A 15,931-nucleotide genomic window follows, 5' to 3' on the forward strand; every position below is an offset into this window, starting at 1 on the left:
TCTTTCAAGAGCAGAGCCGCTGGCTGTGGGGAAGCGTCTGAAGGTCTCTCCTGCGCCTGGCGCGGAGGTCGTCCCGAGGAGCCACGCGGGCTGTTAGCACCGTGTTGCTCGTACCTTAGTGCTGCGGCACGGGCTGGCAAACCTGGGGCTGTAAAAGCGGAATTAGCAATCACGGCGTGCCCTGGGCTTCGAATGGCAGCAGATGCTGTGCCTGGCGTTCGGCCTCAGCCCCCGGGAACTCCTCCTGCGCCTGCCTTGTCCTTCGGGAGCTGCTGTGCCTTGCCTTGCCGTGCCCAGAGCTCTCTGCTCTGGGGTCCTTCGCCTATTAAAACAGAGGGTACCCAACTGAAAATGGTTATCCCGGTTTTAAAATCTGCAAAAAACCCCCAAAGCTAAAAAAAGGGGGGAAAGCCTGTGTGCCAAACTACGCAATGGATGGCTGTGTCTTGAGAATGAGCATTTCCTCCATAGGGAGAGGTTTTCTCTTACAAATTGCACTTGGGGGCTAGTAAGCAGTGGAAAGCAGATGTGTGCAGAGGGTACCGACGTCCAGGGAAGCCCCACCTGAGGCACCAGCCCGCTGCAGCGCGGGGTGGGCGGAGGTTGGTTTCTGGCCGCTCGTGGGGGCAGGACGCTGCCCCGTCCCCCCGGGTCCCTGTGTCGTGCGTGCCGAGGGCCGCGGTGCATCCTCGTGTTCCTGCAGGCCAACTCGGATGTCGAGGTGTGTTTCTGGGGAAAACCATTGCCAGGACTAGCAGGGCGGCACCCCGAGTGCCTTCGCGTGGCTCCGTCGGCAGCAGGGCGCTTCTCGAGGTGCTCCTCCACAGCTGCTTCCCAACAACTCTTGTGGTCGGCAGCAGAACTGGGGAAATCATCCAAAGCGGAGCAAGGAAGGGAGGATCAGACAGTACTGGTATCTGACAGAGCTCAGTTTTTCCCATTTGCGGTTTTTCCTTCTTTCCTTTGCTCAATTGAGTTCTAACCTTCTCACACAGCTGTTGAATATCACCGTAAACTTAATTTATTCCTTTGTAAAGTTAAAGTAAATATGACTGAGAAAAATACATGTTGTACTTGATGTGAGACTAATGACGTGTTCCCCAACTCTCTTCAGTAGCGATAGAGCTATAATCAGATTTGGAGAGGAGCCGCGTTGCTCGGTGCAGTGGGTAAGGATGCAGCGAAGTAGGGCTTACGCCTGCATTTTACATGAATTCAGCAACAGCCCGCTGGCCCTGGCAGGGATGTGCTCGCCCGGCCTCGGCGCGAGGCCTGCTGACACAGCGTGCGCGGCCCGAGCCTGCTCTGCCCCTCACCTCGGGAGCGCCCGGGTGCTCGGGAGCTGCTGCTCCTCCCAGCTCGGTCCCGCAGGCGGGAAGCGGAGCCATCGCCTCGCGCTGGGGTGAGGCGCCCGTCCCCGACGCCTTCTGGGAGGCAGAGAAGTTCTTATGTCAGGCTTCAAAGCCAGCAAAGCACCTGAGGCTTTTTTATTTTTGTGTTGTGTTTTTTTATTTTTTAACTTTAGCACAAATGGGTGTGTGTGTGGGGACTCGGAGCAGCGAAGGAATCTGGTGTTTCAGTACTGCTAGTACCCTATGGGATGCTATTGGCTTTTCACAGTCAATCTAATAGCGGTGATCAAAATAATTGCTATAGAGGAAAAATGTGCCTTATCACAGAGCGCAACGCTTTGACAATGAAAGCGCTTCAGAGCGTATTTTTAGGACAGGAAAAAAATCAATCTAAATCTTGTGCTTTTTTTCCCTCATATGCCTCGAGCAGCGAAAGGTGGGGAAAGGGATCAGCTTTTTTGAGGTGCTCCTCCATCACTGCCCATCTTTAGCAGGGAAACAGAAACTCAGCAGACAGCCAGATTTGGTGGATCCCACTAACATGTGCACTCGCAGGAGTGGGAGAGTAAAACCTTTTGTCCAGACAGTGAAATAAAGAACAAATGCCCTTTTGGATGATTAAGAGAACTAATAGAAAACCCAGCAAACCCCTTTTGTTTGCAAAATGTAAAACAATTGATGTTACTGCAGTGTCAGCAAACCTAGAAGCATTAATAAAATGAAGCGGCTCCTGCATCGAGGAGCAGCTGCGGGTGCCGGAGCCCATCCTGGGTGGCCGCCGGGAGCGGCGGCGTTTGCAGGGCAGTGACCGTGCCCGGCTGAAACGGGAGACGCCGATGCGCACGGACAGGCTCGTGTCTCAGGCACAGTTAAATTCCTTCCGAGCAGCAACGCGGTGACTCTTTACTTAATGACCTGCCTACCTCTTAGCTCTAAAGAGGGATTACCGATACTTTAAAAAGCCCCAGCGCCGTGCTGGGACGGCAGCGAGGTCTGCCCGCGTGCCGCGGGGACGGCGGGGTGACGCACCGGGCAGGCGCAGCCGCACGGCTCGGTTTTGCCTCTCCTTGGTGCCTCTTTGGCAAAGTCAAATCTTTACGTGTAACCTGAAAGAGAAGCCGTTCTGCTAGTGTGGGCTACTTGGTAATAAAACGTGGAAAGGCGCTGCAGCCCATAAAAGTAAATCAATAACTAGAGACAACAAAACCCTGCTTTACTGACTGGCATAAAGCAATCCTTTGCTGAAGGAAGGAAAATGTGACAGTTTATGAGGAGACAGGGCAGGTCCGAGAGGAACGGGCCACAGCATTTTGTGGGATATTTGTGACCAAGATCTTTTTTTCCTAAACCAGTGTGGTTTATTCCCTCTGTGCCGCGGGCAGAGCTGTAAAGCAGGATCCTGCTGAGACAGGGCGTGCGAGGATGAGGAAGAGTGGATTTGGAGGCTGTCGATCCAAGCTCTGGGAGACAGCCCCTCAGCTCTGCAGCCCAGGGTGCCCCTGCTCCTCCCCCCGAGCGCCGATGTCTCGCAAAGCCTGAGAAACCGACCCAGGGTGCGGATCTGGGAGTGCTCTGGCAATGCTGATGGTGCCCGCGCTCAGCGCTGGGGTCCCTGGCAGGAGCTGCCCTTGTCTCCAGCTGAATCCTTGGTGCCCATCAAGCAGCAGCGCCGCGGAGTGGGGGGAGAGCCGCCGGGAACGGAGCCAAAGGCTGTCACCGAGGGGCAGCACCCGCAGCGTGGTCCCGTGCCCCGGCTGCAGCGCGGGGCCGACTCACACCTGCCCTTTTGGTTGCTCTGCTTATGCAGGACAGATCAGGAGGCTTAATTATTTCAATAGAGGTTAATTACATTAGTCACTGTGGCAAATCTCCAGTTCATGCCATGTTTTCCACTTCATTTAATTCATTACCCCCTGTGAAATTCAGTAGATTTCTGCATAAAATCGCTCATTTATATCACATACATCCCTTCCAACAGCAATCCTCCACTTCTAACCCTTCTTTCTTTTGTTTTTGTTCCTCTAAGTGTTCGTGGCTGGCAGTGACAAGGCTGTTTGGGAGTAGGTGGAGCGGCCTGCGTCACCCTCTGCTCCAAACCAAGACAGGGGGTACAACAGCGCTGTACCCGGCTTCCCCCAGGCTCTCGCCCTGGGGGTGCAGGCGGTGGCCCAGGGGCTGCATGTGCCCCGTGCCGCAGCTGAGCGGCCAGGCGTTCTGGATTTCATCCATCGTCCCCTTCCCTTGGTGCATCCTTGCTCAAAACCTGGGCTTACAGGTCCGTGTTCTCTCCCCGCCTGCGAAGTGGGGCGGCCGTGTTTGTGAGCCTGCTCTCTCCCGGCTCCCCTGTGTACGAGGTGACAGTCCATCATGGGAGAAATTAGCTGGTCGTGCATCCCGTGCGATGATTCTTAAAGAGCAGTTCCTCACAGTTTAATGTATTTCTGTAATAGTAATAGATGGGCGTGCTACGGCTCTTGGTTGTTATTTAATTAGTTTTATTGTGCCTTCCATATGCAGCGGAGATGTATCTCAATAGCTAAAGGAGTAATACAAAGGCATTCTTTAAACAGAAATTCAAATTCAAAATAATAGAGGACAGCAAAGATCTGAAAATAAACACGGATTTCAAGGATTGCCCGGATGAAATTGTAATGCAACAGGCACACAGTGCTCCTGTTAAAACTGAGCTGACGAATTGCTCTCATCTGCCAGAAGCCTCAACTCTGACCTGGTTAATGCTGGATTGCATGTTTAATCCTCCGGAGACACAATGACATTGGGAAGGGCATTTGCCAAGCGGCGCCGAGGATCAAAATGACTATGCAATGCTTATCCCTGAATTATTGTTAAATTGGTGCACGCTATCATTTGGTCAAGCACATTTATCAAATCCTGTGCTGAGCACAGAGTTTCATATTTGACCATTCTAAAAGTGCTCGTAGCAAACAGCCTGGGATGTATGAAAAAGGAAAAGCGCAAAGGGCACTGGAAAAGGCATGTTTGCCTTTAGAAGGGTTGCTAAAGCCCAGGGAACAGCGGCTCTCTGTGTTACAGCCTGCCTCCATTTCTCCTCTTTCGTTTTTGACCTTAGCTCCCTCCTTTACCGTTGCATGCGGGGGGTTCGTCGTCCCGGTGTCTCCGTCCCCTCCGGCGCCCCTGCATACAGCACGTCGGTGGCAGTCTGGTGAAACACGCCCGCGCACGGATTTCCTTGCAAGAACGGCTGCGTGCCGCTCGCCAGGCGGGGCTCCCAGCGATGGCGGCAGGCACCACTGCCTCAGTTCCCCAGTCCAGCAGCTGGTCCTGCCACAGGGCGCAGGGTAATTTGGCTGGAGCAGCCGCTTTCTGCTGGGTCACCTGCGTGTGTGTCTGTGGTCAGCTCACAAACGCTCTTTCTGACTCTCCATTTTTGTACAGGAAAGGGAAATACGCACGGAGCTGAGACCCCCATCAGCATCCTCCTTCAAGTCCAGAAAATGGCCATGGTGGCTCCCACGCCCCGAAGGGAGGTCAGGAGTCTGGGAAGCCGGTCCCTGCCCCGGGAGGGCAGCAGCAGCCCCCACAGCACACGAGCTGAAGCTGCGTTTTGCCTCCCTTCTCTAACAGGACTGTTAACAGGCCGTGACACCGAAATTCAGCCCAGTTCATTAGTGCTACGTTCCTTCCTTCAGGATTGATCTACCTTATTTGTTTGTCTCTGCCATTGTTAGCAGGGACGATTGTTTGCATAATTTTGCAAAACATTCTCTGTTCGTTCAAGAAGCCATAAGAGTAAAAGGCAATTGCCTGCACCGCCAGCATCCTCAGAGCCCCGTAACCTGGGGCCGCCTCTGCTTCCCTGCCGGAGGACGCCGTCAGCCCGGACACTGGAGCGGCGGGTGAGAGTCCTCAGCAACTGCAGCTCTGAAGGGCCGGAGGTGGGAGGCGCAGGGTCTGTCCTGCAGCGCTTTGCGTTCCTCCCGCTCGTGCAAAGCCCAGCGTCGGCAGGGTGGTTACGAGACCTGGCCTGAGCTGGGCAAGGTACCCCGTGGGCAGGAGAGCTGCCCAGGTAGGGCTTTACACCCGCTTTTCCGCAGGTGCACGTGTGAGTTGGAATCAGGTGTGGGAATGACCCTCCAGGCTCTTGAGGTTTTGGAGGCAGTGACTATCCCCTCTGAGCCCCAGTGGCCACTCTCTATTCCAGTCTGATGCCACTGAATGGTTGGAAATGATGGTAAATTAAAGTTGTCGTTGCTAATTATTGATGGGGGGGAGGTTTTTGCAGTCACGTAGCCCAAGTGTCCAAATTCTGTCTGCTGACATGTGCAAGGGGGAAGTGAGACATTTCCCACCTGTTCAGCTATTTTGCAGCTTGGTGGGATATTTCCTATTTTTAACTGCAGCTGCAGTTAAAGGAATAAACTTGTAAAGTGAAGCATAAGGTAACAACCAAAGAAGGTAATTTTTTAGTTGCAGATCTGTCTGACTTTGATTTAGTACACGGTGAAGGTTTTCTTTAGCGTAATGATACTTCTTACGGTGCATGATAAAAACCTGCAGTAATGGAGAGACACTGTTCTCAGTTATCAGCCTCATCATTAGCATTTTGCTATCATTAACCTTCACAAGATAAATTGCCTGCTTATAAAAAAAGGTATTTCTTTGTTGTGCATTAGCAGGTCTAGTTCTGGATAGCGATGTGGAAATTGGTCTACAGAGCCTTGCAAACATGAACTAAATATGATTCTGAGATTGGAGGTCAGCCCAGTGTAAATCAGGGAAATTATTACAGATTTTTACCTGCATTGAGGTTTAGGGATTTAAAGATATTCATGGGTGTTCCCTTTGGCTGGGAAACAATCGGCCTCATCATCTACAGGCTGGGACTGACCTGCTCCATGAGACTGCCCCACGGCCGCTGCAATGAGAGGTTCCCATCGGCTGCTGCAAGGCTGGGAACTGGCTCTTGGTGTTTGCAGGTAAGGGTCTGACCTCCCTCCTTTCTTAATTGTACCGCTTTTTCTCTGGCAGGGCTTTAGAGATGCTGCTTGTGCCTTTCTTGCCCATGCATGCCTCCCCTGCTGCCGCTGGTGTCCTGCTGGATGTGCTGCGGGAGCTCAGCCAGGATGCCAGCCTTGGCCGGGAGCGCAGGAGGGGCACACGAAACACTTAAGCTGCCAGAAAATTAGATACACATTTATTTGGGAATCTGTAGTACACAAAGCACTTTAATAACGATGTTCATCTCAAGGCTACATCAGTAGAAATAGCACTGCCTGTTTGCTGTTGAATGCCAGTTAGTGGGGAATGCTGTTATTAACATTTAGCAGGAGCTCCAGGTCACCTTGATATAATTGAGCTAACACACATTTTAATGGCTGTTTAATTAGATTTACCATAGGGAAGATGCCATGTAAGAAGGCTGCATTTCTGCTTTCAGCACTTGAGGGTGGTGGCTGGATTAAATAAAAATGCAGATAAAAGACTGCAAGTAACAGGCGAAGGTTGGGGCATTTTTTTTTCCCCTGTTCAGTATAATTTTTCAGCCTGGTTTGAGCGGATGTGTCTGCTGTCGCCCTGCGCAAGCGCGGCCCCTCGCAGGGCCGGGTAGCTGCTCGCGCGCCTGTGGGGTGAGGCTGTTTTCAGACTGCAACAAAATCCAGGGTACTCCACAACAGGTGACTTGCTTTTAGGTGACCTGATCTTTTAGCACCTTGCCGTGAGGCTCTTAATCACTGGTTGGGAGCCTGCCCCTGTGCCGTAAATGGGATTGAAGCAGAAGGGAAGGAACCTCTCTGGTTTCCAGCGGCAATTTGCAAACCTTATGGCAAACTGGTCCCTGCATTAGCGAGCAAATAGCTCATGTCCATCTCCCATCAGTTTTGATACCTTCATGAGGCTATGGTAGACTCCGAGGAGCACTTTGTAAAACTGCCAGTTGCTCCTTCATAGAAAATAAAACATTGAAACATATTGCTATAAAAGATGACGCTTCTCTCAATGGATTTATTAAGACGACCCCTAGAGTAAAGAGTTATAAAATCTGTTCAAGTCAGCAGTTCCAGCTGTGTAATTGATATCCATTATTTCCTATTGACTGCTGGGCAGGACTTCATTTTCTGTAGCATCAACAAATTCCTCTTCTTCCTACTACAGAACTACCAGGGGGTTCAGCAGAAAACAAAGCTGATCAGCAAACACAGAGCGCAAATCCCAGGAGAGTGCCGAGGTGTTTTGCCTCAACTGCTTCCCATAAATGCACGCCTTTATCCTAATCTACACTGTTTCTCAAATTATTCTATTTGCATAGGGCAGTTTTACAAATACGCTGCGGCTTTGCTGGGAAACAGACCCTGGGTGACAGTTTCATTTCCCAGATGATACAATTTCTTCTCATCTGCTTCATTTTATGGCAATTTTATACGTTTTACTGGAGTCGGTTTATTATAGTGACCATTTTACGGAAACAAAAGAGACAGAAAAAAGCCGTCCCCACAGAATGCAGCACGTGGGTGTGGTTTGGTACCGGTTCTCCAGCCAGCAGCCCGGCCTCTCGCTGGGAAGCGGCAGCAGCCGCAGCCTGGTACAGGGCCATGGCGTAGCTCGGGGTCTGTCTGTCCTCAGTGTCTCTCTGCCACCCGGCAGGACTAGAAGGGCAGATGGCGTCTCAGCGCTCCCACGGGTGATTTAGGTATTGGACTTAGTTTTGGTGGGGGTTAGAGCAATGGAGAATACCCGAGAGACTGACAGTAACTGTCCTGGCTTTCTCAAACATTTGCAACAGGTAGCTGCGTATTCCGGGTCTAAAAGCATGTTTGTCTTCCCTCCTCTGCTGAGCAGGTATTTGTTGCTGATAATCACTCACCTCATGGGAGAGAGTGAGAGAAAATAGTATGGAAGAGAAAGGAACGGCTTGGTCTGGGGGGGCTGGGGTCGTTCAGACACAGAGACCAGGGCACGGCTACCAGTGCAGGCGTGCTGCTGGAAATCAAAGCCTTCTGGAGGGCCGAGGCCCCGCGGGGGTGGGGGCTGTCCCGGGGAGCTGCCACCCGCTCCTGGGTTGTTCCCTGCTGGCAGGACTCCTCCTGCCCTGGGGAGGCTCGGCACCGCTGCCCCTGGAGGGGTTCGTAGCCTGTACTCAAAGTCTTGTGTTAAAACCGGACCGTTTCGGCACGGGGGATTTGTTTTTTTAAAAATTGTTATTCTTAGCTTTGTTTCTCATGGCTGCAGCTAGTTGCTCAGTCAGTTCATGTCAAGCGGCAGCGTCGCGAAGCGTGGGTCCCTTTGAATGGCAGAGCGCCCGTCCGTTGTGCTCTGTCAAGTCCTGTTCCTCAGCAGGAAGGAGATCCACAGCACGGGACAGAAACCCTGCCGGTGGAGAGCGGGGAGGCTTGTGCCGCACCGCGCGGTTCAGAGGCCCCAGACGTGCCTCTCGGCCGCCCCGTGCATCGCTGCCCAGCTTTCGGCCGGGCTGGCAGCGCGCCCACGCCAGCCGTCACCCGCCTTCTGCCCTTCCCCTGACGCTGCTGGGCAAACCCGTCATCTGTCCTCTTATTATTTAAAGCTTTTCTATGCTGCTGACCTCCCGCCCCTTCCTCCTGCAAATCATTTGCTTTTCCAGATGCTTCAGTATTAACTTGTACCGCTTTATTTCTTTTTTGGTGCTGCTGGTTTTTTGCTCCTTACCTCACGTCAGGAAGGAGAGGGATTCCCTCATTCCCACCGTCACCTCAGAAATAAACCCTCGTTATGGGTTCGTACCTGGGGAGGAAGAAACTGATTTCCACTCCCAGCCAGTTCAGGACAGATATTTGAAGGTAACTGTTCTGTCCAGGGACAATTTCCTTGTCTAATATCCATAAAGGCCGCTTTTATTAGCGCTGTGTTTGAGGTTGGGACGATGCAGAAGATATTTTTGGGGAAGGTATTATTGCAGAAACTAGAACGTGGACATGAGATTTATGTTTTTATTTTGAGGTGGAGCAAAGGGGAAGGAGGTAACATCCGGTGCGGGTGCGCGGCTCTGGGCGCAGCTGCCCCCTCGCAGCCCCCGCTGCCGGTGATGCTCCGCGCCCTCGGCGAGGTGTGCTGGGGCGACGGGAGCTGGAGGGACCCCAGAGGGGGAGTTCGCTACTCCGGAGCAGGAGGAGGCAGCGCAGGGAGGGGTCCCTGTTCATGGGGACAATCTCAGAGGCAGTTCAACACCCGGAGGTGGGAAATTCCCGTTTTCTGTTACCCGTCTTTTGGGATGCAGGCTCAAATAGGGACCAGAAGCAACTGCTTGTTCTGCGGTGCGCTTAGCACAACGCCGCGCGCTCATGCTGTCAGGATGGTTTCATCCCTTGTACGAAACCCTTTTGCAAGTCCTCCCCCTCCCGGCGCGTGCGCGTTTTTGGGATTGCCTCAGATTTGTTGAAAGCCATCTCTGGAGATGGCTAAAACCCAGCAGGGATGAGTAGCTGTTACCTCATATGGTAGCTGTGAAACCCCTGATGTGCGCTAGCAGACATTAATAGTGTTGTTAGTCAGGGTCCAGAAGGTACCTCCAGCATCTCTCTCCCTAAACGCACTGGAATACGTAAGGCTGAAATGGCGGTGTGATGGGGCCCTTTTTTCCTCGGCTAATTGCTGCAGGACGAAATAAGGGCCAGAGTAAAATGTGGTCGTCTGCTAAATGGCTGCTGCGCCCGACTGTCAGGCTGTTCGCTGCAGCTGACAATATATTGACTGTCGCGGCTTTTGAATGCTCAGCTTGGGTGAAGATCATGCCGTGACTTCTCTGGGCTTTAATAGATCTGGTTCAAAGCTTCTCTCGCGTAGCAAGCAGTGACTGATGACATGAAAATAAACAACAAACAATTCTAGAAGGGAATTTCTGGAAGAGCAATTACTCGGTCCAGTTTTGCAAATTTACCCTGAGGTACAATGAGGTGTTTTCTCTTCTGCGGGTGAGCGGAAATGCTTGACAGAAGTTGACAGTACTGAGGCTCTGGGACACTGGGACTTGTGATCCTGTGGCATTTTCTTTGTGTTTGTGCCATATACCGCTCTGCTGCCAGCTTTGGAGGTGGCAAGGACCCCTCACCCGCCCGTTTAGTATCCAGCTGCTGGTAAAATTTTTATGAAAGGTCCTTAATTATTCATGAAGAATGACTTCTCCGTTACACAACTCATCTCACGGGTGGAGTACAACCGTTTAGTGCTCAATGCTCCAGGGTAATGGGTGGTTCTCACGCTGAGCCGCCCTCCCAACCTCTGATCTCGCCCGTAGAAGAAGGCGGGAGGAATTGTTCATGCAGGTTGTGAGGCAGAGAGCTGAGGGTTTGCTCCTGGCTCAAACCCACGTAACCCAGAGATACCCCCGGTTCCGGCAGGAGGCAGCATTCGGGGTGGATGTGGGGAGCTCCGACAGCCCAGCTCGTTTCCAAAGGGCTGCGCTTTCCTGCTCTGCCCAGGATTTAATGCTCCTCTCTGCCCATCCCTCTGCACTCCGAGCATCAGACTCGCAGCAGGATGCAGCTGCTCTAACACAGCCTGGCTGCATTTAGGATCCTCGCTCTTAATGCTGGGGGTGGAGATATTGCAGCCTGCTTACGTTACATGGATCTCCTGGGATCCTACTGAAACCGGGGAAATGTAAATCAGAGCAAAGTGCCAGGAACGAGTGCGGCAGAGGAGCCTGGGCAGCGCTGGAAGCCTGCGGCAGCCTGTTGAGCCAAGGTGCTCCAGCCACCCGTGTGTCTGTAACCCCTGGGGACTTGGGAGCGGGGATTGAGAGGCGTACCGCGTGCTTGCGCGGTAATGAGCTGCCCTGCCTCACGTGGATTGATGATGGGCTCGTGCCTGGTGCAGTGAGTCTTGTTGAACGTTTTCTGCCTGTTCTGCATCTCATACGGACCCCGAGCAGGGAGGGTAATGAAATAAATGTTGCAGCTGTCAGCGAGAGATGCATTTCTGCTGCTCTCCCAGGTGGATCTCCAGACGCTGCACATGTCCTGGGGCTGGTCATTCAAGGTGAGCCCGTTCAAGGAGCTGGAGCTGAGGGAAGGGCTGGAGGCGTCCCCCCTTCAGAGCCTTCCCTCTAAAGTTCCTTGACTGTCTACACGTGGTGGTTATGTCCTTGGGCTCTTAAAAGCCTGTGCAGTCACCTCTGGACCTAAATAGTCATGACTTTGAGTTGTCCAGAGTCTATGTAACTTTATTATTTTCTAGTAACCCGTGCATAAGAAAAGCAATCCTTAGAAAGCTGTACTGCTGGATGTTTTAAAGGTAAAGTGAATCCCAGTCATGCTTTCCTTCCCATGGAGCAGTTTTAGATACAAAGATGATGATAGATTAAATTACTTTTGAATGACAGATTTAAATTGGGATTCTTTCTGCAGCCTCCACATCCATGCTCTAAATAGGAGGCTTGGGATTAGGGCCATTAAATTACTTAGTTTATTGGAAAAATAAAATATCAGGAACAGATGAAGATGAAAAGAGAGGAATGCAAACTGAGAGAGTGTTAAAAAATGATTAAGCTAAGGTAGCAAATGAAATAGAATAGCACTAAAACTAGATGACACCTAAGAAATTCTCTCAAAGTGGCAGTGCTGAGGGGTCACTTAGGCTGTTAAATACAGAGCTGCGGAGTTAAAGACAGATGAGCTCGATATAGCCAAGAGCCTGAAATGGTTTTTCAGCCACCAGTGGTGCTGAAGGTCATGCCCTGGGGCAAAGTGCAATTAAAAAAGGAGAGAAACAAACTGCTTTGGGGTGTTACAAGTGTCACAAGTTGCATAGCTTTTACAGTTACGCAGTGCAAGGAAACACCTCGCAAGGCAGCCCGGCTGCTCCAGGGAAAGCAGCCCACCTTGGCTGGGTGGCCATCCTTCAGAAGAGCGTGCCGCAGAAGCACCCGCATGGCTCATCTTCCTTTGGCCACTATGGGCAGGCGTGTTTCACTGCTGATGACATGCCTTCAGGGAGAAACTAAAGTGTTTTGAGTATTAGCTTAATGCCAGGGTAATTACGCTAAAAGGATGCTGCAGGACTAGGTCCTCTCTACTTCACTTCTTGACAACCCCTTTGTGGTCTTCTCCAGGGGACCCTCTGGGCATCATCACTCTTCTGAAGAGAGTTTCAGTCCCAGAGCTGCACTGCGGCATGGCTTGCTGGAGCACTGCACACTGCTTCGTCCACCCGTGCGCCCTGGTACCCAGGCTGGACCAGCCCTCTGCCAGCGGGGATGGGAAAGGGATGGAGGAGACTAAACGCGGGCCATGGATGGAGTTAAACCTCCGGCTGTCCTCGTCATAGCGCAAGGGCAGTAATTGTTCCTCCTGTCCAGGTCCATGCACCAATCCCAGGGAACGTGCCCCCGACAACTGGAGTTTGCAGGATGGTTGTTACTGGCCCTGGTCCTGCCTCCCTGCTTAGCAGTTCCCGCACGCCTCCGCCAAATCCAAGCAGAGGTAGGTTTCTGTCTGCTGACTTTGAAGAACTTCTTTTAACCTCTTTGCATCTGTATTGCCTCCCTCCCTCTTTCCAGTAATTACATACGAGGCCATGGAAAGAGATCAAATTTTGCCGTCTCCTTTGAATCCTGGAAACTGCCTCTTATGGTACCCTTGAGCCTCTTTAAAGGAAACAGATTAAAATGCTGCAGCCCAGACGACTGCAGGTAAAGCCATACACCGGAGGCCTGGCAGATCCCAGATAGCCCTCCGTATGGCTAGCGAAACGTTTCCAGGAGATTGATTTCCGATCGGGTCTGGGGAAATTCCGCAGCTCCAGAGGTGATCTGTCACCGCCTGCCCAGAGAGGAGTGACAAATTCTTTGTCGTCTTCTCACGCATCCATGGTGATTGCAGGAGGAGCAGCAGTGCAAACTGTTTTCCCTGCGCGTTGGAAGAAGCTAGACTCAGGTCAAAGGAGCAGCTTTCAGACTCTCCTTTCCCTCCTGTCACAATTCATTGGAGTCAGGCTGCTCCCCCAGCAGCTCCTTTCCCATTGTGCACTTACAGCTGCGATATTTGGCAGAAATTACTGCCTGCTTTCTTTTCAGCCTTTGCTTTAGGTTTGTTACGATGATGCCTTGTTAATTCTCTAGAATAGCAGCGTGTGTCCTCTTGAGGGGTATTTGTACGTCCTGGCTGACACGTGCAGCTTCACCTGATGAATGCCACTGTCCTCGTAAGCCAAACCTCTTTGGGTAACCATGAGGCTTGTGCGCCGTCCCGGGGTGCTGCTTCCCAGGGGAGATGTCCCCCTCGTCCCAGCAGGGCCGGGTGGCTGGCAGCAGGGACTCCGCAACGTGCCGGGGGCGTTTGTAGGGAGCAGGGAGGTGCCGCTAGATGACAGCATCGGTCTGCAGGTGTGCGGCACAGGGACGCTCCTCTGCCCCCGCCCGAGGAGGTGCAGGATGCAGATCCAGCTTTGGACTGGGTTTAAAGTGGTTTATTGACATCTTGGTGTGAAGGGGAGAGTTTGGATAAATGGTGTAAGAGAACGTATTCTCTTATATTAAATCACCGCTCTGGGTCCTGTTGCCATTGGCAGCCCGAGGGATATTTTGCGGAGATGCTAAAACACGTTGTAAATGAGGAAAACAAAACAGAAACCAAACCAAAACACCATATTGTGTTAAGATCATTTCTTTTGATACCAGAAAAGCTTCTCAGAATGAGACACCTCATTCATGTTTACCCATTTGGACTTTTTTTTTTAAATAAGAAATTGTTTCATTTCTGCCTTTCTGTAGAAGTAGCTAATGTCATTAATAATGTCTTGGCAGTCTTGCCTTGCTGCCTGCAGAGGTCAGCAGTCCCAGGCAGAGCCCTGGCAGGCTGCGCCTGTCCTGCTGCGGGAGAAGGTGCCGTCCCAGGCCAGGAAGAGCAGAACGCACCTCGCTGGTCCCCACCGAGCTGGGCTGGGTCAGCCCTGCACCGAAGCCGTGGGGAGCGGGAAACCCACCGGCCCACACACAGATTCCCAGATTTGACTTGCTCAGACCTCCCTGCCCAGTGACACCGTGGCGAGGAAAGGCGCACCTTCCATGGGCTCAGCCGTCACCAAGGACATGCAAGGGCTTCTCGCCGGGATGCTCGGATGCATCCTGCACCCGGGCCCTTCCCCTGGCTCTCCCTGCCGAGGGCAGTCAGGCTGCAGCAGCTGAGCGTGGCTCCCATGAGCCCCTCCTGAGCCTCCCCCACGGCTCCCACCTCTCTTACAGCTCAGCCCAGGCACCGGCGCAGCAGCTGAGCACCGTGTTCGACGCAGAGTGCGCGGGGAGAGCGTGAGCGGGTCTGGCAGCATCCCACCGAGAAGGGCTGGTTGATCTTGAAGGTTATTTTTGCCTTTTGCCAGGTTTCAGAGTAGCTTTTCGCCATCTCGGTTAGTTCAGGTGTTCCAGTAATTTTGGCAAACTAACAAATAGAAGAAACAACACTTCATGATCCTTAAGCTCGTTAAATGTGGAAAAGGCTCTCACAGAAACCTCAACAACCCTGGGTACGTTTTCTTCAGCCAGCTTTGTTATTTCTCTACAGAGAAAGTAGGGATGAATCCAGTCCATAATTACCTGATTCCAGTCTATAGTTAAGTAGACTGCAAACGTTAGCTGGAGAGAGCGTCTGGCCTGCATCAAGAGGATAAAGTTGCGGCTATTTGCCCATTTTGATCTATTATACATATATATGCAAAGAGGGCCTGAAAAAAGAGGCGGTGAGGGTTCGCTGCCTCGTCACCCCAGGAGGCGCAGAGGCCGCCTGGCCCGCAGCACGGCAGCGACGCGGTACTGGCACCGAGAGGGCTGCGAGCCGAGTGCCGTGCGGGACAGACTCCTTCAGCTGCTGGTGCTAAGGCAGCTCTCACTTCAAAGGCTAATGCTGCAGGGAAGGGAAGCCCTGGCTGACTATTCAGCGCTGTCGTGGTTTAACCCCAGCCGGCAACTCAGCCCCACGCAGCCGCTCGCTCACCGTCCCCCGTTGGGATGGGGGAGAGGATCGGAAGGGTGAAAGTGAGAAAACTCATGGGCTGAGATAAAGACAGTTCAACAGGTAAAGCAAAAGCCACACACGAGCAAAGCAAAACAAGGAATCCATCCTCTCCTCCCCAGGGCAGGCGGGGCTCAGCCATCCCCAGGGCAGCAGGGCTCCATCACGCCTAACAGTGACCGGGGAAGGGAAACGCCATCCCTGCCAACGTCCCCCCTTCCTCCTTCCCCCCAGCTCCATGTGCTGAGCATGACGCCGTGTGGTGTGGGACAGCCCTGGGGTCAGCTGGGGTCACTGTCCCGGCCGTGTCCCCTCCCGGCTCCTTGTGCAGCCGGCAGAGCGTGGGGAGCTGAAGAGTCCTTGACTGGTGTAAGCCCTGCTCAGCAACAACTGAAACATCTCTGCATTATCAACACCGGTTTTAGTACGAATCCAAAACACAGCTCTATACTTGCTACGGTGAAGAAAATTAACTCTATCCCAGCTGAAACCAGGACAAGCACTTTTGTGCTTTCAGTTATTTTTGCTGCCTGTACTGCAACTGGTCTAAAATTTCCCAAAAGACCCGTAGGAAACCCAGGGAAGATCAGACATGACATTGTGGACTTCTCATATGAAAAG

At 52.4% G+C, this 15,931-nt stretch overlaps 2 long non-coding RNA genes across 2 annotated transcripts; one reads left to right on the top strand and one right to left on the bottom strand.

The window, feature by feature from the left end:
- Window positions 1-2,544: 2,544 nt before the first annotated feature.
- LOC142048103 (uncharacterized) lies at window positions 2,545-4,625 on the bottom strand. The gene is made up of 2 exons (XR_012657398.1): window positions 4,457-4,625; window positions 2,545-3,958 (listed from the first exon to the last, which is right to left on the bottom strand). It is a non-coding gene; the product is annotated as an uncharacterized LOC142048103 (long non-coding RNA).
- A 125-nt stretch (window positions 4,626-4,750) lies between these two features.
- Window positions 4,751-7,327, top strand: LOC142048102 (uncharacterized). Its single transcript, XR_012657397.1, has 4 exons — window positions 4,751-5,230; window positions 5,429-5,565; window positions 6,211-6,310; window positions 7,025-7,327. It is a non-coding gene; the product is annotated as an uncharacterized LOC142048102 (long non-coding RNA).
- The last annotated feature ends 8,604 nt before the right edge of the window (window positions 7,328-15,931 follow it).

The sequence above is a fragment of the Phalacrocorax aristotelis genome, chromosome 24 (assembly GCF_949628215.1).
Source record: "Phalacrocorax aristotelis chromosome 24, bGulAri2.1, whole genome shotgun sequence".
In the NCBI taxonomy this organism is placed as follows: Eukaryota; Metazoa; Chordata; class Aves; order Suliformes; family Phalacrocoracidae; genus Phalacrocorax; species Phalacrocorax aristotelis.